The following is a 3,468-nucleotide window of genomic DNA, read 5'->3' on the forward strand; positions in this document are numbered from 1 at the left end:
CTAATTTCCGGGTTCCGCTCCGGTTCCCCCGTGGGCGAGGTGCTGCGGGGACACCTCGGGGCTGTGTGTGTGTGTGTGTGTGTGTGTGTGTGTGTGTGTGTGTGTGTGTGTGTGTGTGTGTGTGTGTGTGTGTGTGTGTGTGTGTGAGAGAGAGAGACTGATAACAAAGTAGGCATAAAGTCAGAATTATCGCAATATATCTTCCAAACTCACACACCCCTCTCTCTCTCTCTCTCTCTCTCTCTCTCTCTCTCTCTCTCTCTCTCTCTCTCTCTCTCTCTCTCTCTGTCTCTCTCTCCCCACTCGCATGAATAATATCTCATCAGCAAATTTTCCTCTCTCTCTCTCTCTCTCTCTCTCTCTCTCTCTCTCTCTCTCTCTCTCTCTCTCTCTCTCTCTCTCTCTCTCTCTCTCTCCTCTTCTCATTTCGAACCTCCGACGTTAGTTATAAAATATTTCCCATTTTCTCCTCTAAATTCCAGTGGCGCGGGGAGACGATGAAGAGAGGACGAGAGCGAGGGAGGGAGGAGAAGAGGGAGGAGGGGAGGGGGAGGGAGGAAAGAAGGTATGGAGGGAGAGAGGGAGAGAAGGAGGAACGGAAGGAACGTTTTAGGAAAATACTTAGTGAGATGAGGGCTTAATGAGAGAGAGAGAGAGAGAGAGAGAGAGAGAGAGAGAGAGAGAGAGAGAGAGAGAGAGAGAGAGAGAGAGAGAGAGCGAACGGAGATTGGTTGCCTTAACATTTGCAGCATTGTAAAAAAAAGTTTGCTTGAACTGAGGCAAACACAGAAAGAAAGAGAGAGAGAGAGAGAGAGAGAGAGAGAGAGAGAGAGAGAGAGAGAGAGAGAGAGAGAGAGAGAGAGAGTCATTCCCAACACCCAGTCCAGTTTGCTCAGCCACACTTCACTCCGGCAATGCAATTAATTACCATGAACAGTATCACATTTCGCCAGTCAGCGGATGAAGTATAGCACGTCCATTTACTCACCCAGCTGATCCACCGGGAAATACTGAAAAATAACATAAATATAGCGCTCTGTGGAGGAGTGGAGGGGAGGGGATCGAACGTGTGTGATGGAGTTATGAGAGAGATAAGTTAACCAGTGCGCTACGAGGATTTTTTGCTATTTCTATTCATTTTTTATTGTGTGAGGAGTGATTGAAGTGGATAAGAATGAATGAGATGATTGAATAAAGGTGTGTGTGTGTGTATGTGTGTGTATGAGAGAGAGAGAGAGAGAGAGAGAGAGAGAGAGAGAGAGAGAGAGAGAGAGAGAGAGAGAGAGAGAAAGGGGAAGCGGAAAGGGATTGAGGATGAGGGTCATTGCACCTGTCGATATCTGATCCACAATTCAGGTGTGTCACGCTTGATCCTATTGCGGTCATCCACCACACAGTATTAACCCCATTCCACCACCAGCACCACCGTCGCCAATACCACCACCACCAACGCCACCACCACCATCAGCACCACCATCTCACTAACACTGCCACCACTATTTCAACCACCACCCCCACTAACACAAGCACCTCTACCACTATTACTACTAACACTACCACCATCACCACTACTACTGACACTATTACAGCCACCAGCATTATGACAGGCATTACCAACAACTCAATCATCATCACTACCATTAACTTTACTACCACGATCCACCAACTTCACCTCCATAACCAATATTATCAATAACTACCACCACTACCACTATAACACAATATCAGTCTTCTTAGGTCACCACAATCACTACTACTACCATCACCAACATCACTATTACTAAAATCCTTAACTTATCTTTACGTAACCTAACTTAACCACTTCCAACTTACACTACTGCCAACACCATCACCACTATCATCACCATCATCATCTCCATCACTACTAACATCCTTAACCTATCTTTACCTAACCTAACCTAACCTAACCTAACCTAACGTAACCTGACCACTTCCAACTTACACTACAAGTACCACCACCACCACCACCACCACCACCACCACCGTTTCATCACCAAATCAAGCAAGAATGACAACAATGACACCGACCACCGCATCACCATACCGCACATCACCGTAGCCATCATGCACCACCACCGCCACTGTCACCACGATGTTCACTACCCCGCAACACCGTCATCTCCCATTACCACCACAAAAAGCCGCCACAATAACAGCCATTACCGACCATTCAGGCCACTGTTGCAATGACGAGTATAATCACCGCTGCAATTTGCTCGTTATCACCACAATGGCTCAAATTCTTAATAGCTCTCTCTCTCTCTCTCTCTCTCTCTCTCTCTCTCTCTCTCTCTCTCTCTCTCTCTCTCTCTCTCTCTCTCTCTCTCTCTCTCTCTCTAGATAAGCTTAGATCAAAAAAGAAACTAAAATCTTTTCACCTTCTCCTCCTCCTCGTATCCTTTTCTCTCCTCCTCCCCTTTCCTTCTCCCTTCCCTCCTCCTTCCTTCCTTCCTTTCTCTCCTCCCCTTCCCTAGACAGACAAGCGCTGACAGGGGCGGAAAAGACGCGCATTACCACGATATTTTTACCTTACCGTCAGGAGAAAGAAAGAGAGAGAGAGAGAGAGAGAGAGAGAGAGAGAGAGAGAGAGAGAGAGAGAGAGAGAGAGAGAGAGAGAGAGAGAGAGAGAGAGAGAGTGTGTGTGTGTGTGTTTGTGTGTATTAACAGTCACATATCAATATTTCTAGCTTAAGATTTTAGAATAAGTGGAAATAAGCAAAATTCTGCATGAAAATAAATATTGAATTACTGAGAGAGAGAGAGAGAGAGAGAGAGAGAGAGAGAGAGAGAGAGAGAGAGAGAGAGAGAGAGAGAGGTAGAAGGGGGCGAGACACTGTTGCTACACCTCCCTTACTTCCTGCCTCGCCTGACACTTGCAAACAAAGCGGCCTTTTTTCCTCTCATCAGTATCCAGAAAGTGTGGATGACGATATTACACAGCGCATGAAGAACACTGACGCGCAGAAGAAAGCAAGGGCGTGTGTGTGTGTGCGTGAAAGAGAGAGAGAGAGAGAGAGAGAGAGAGAGAGAGAGAGAGAGAGAGAGAGAGAGAGAGAGAGAGAGAGAGAGAGAGAGAGAGAGAGAGAGTATACAGATTGATACGAATGTACAAGCAAACAGACAAATTACAAAAGAAAAAAGAAAGAATAAATGAATGATCGAAAGAAAGAAATTAAGAAAGCAGGAATGAACGATCGAATGAATGAATGAATGAATGAATAGATAGATAGATAGAAAGAGAAAGACAAGACAGACAGACAGACAGACAAGTAAACAAACTGAAACAAATTAAAGGATAGAACAAAACGGAAAGAAAAAATAAATAAAAAAAATAAGAAAAAGGGAAACACACAAAAACACACAAAGACGAACAGAGGAAGAGGAAGAGGAAGAGGAGGAGGAGGAGGAGGAGGAGGAGGAGGAGAGTAAAATTGTCAAGCAGATCGA

Source organism: Scylla paramamosain, chromosome 24 (genome assembly GCF_035594125.1).
Source record: "Scylla paramamosain isolate STU-SP2022 chromosome 24, ASM3559412v1, whole genome shotgun sequence".
In the NCBI taxonomy this organism is placed as follows: Eukaryota; Metazoa; Arthropoda; class Malacostraca; order Decapoda; family Portunidae; genus Scylla; species Scylla paramamosain.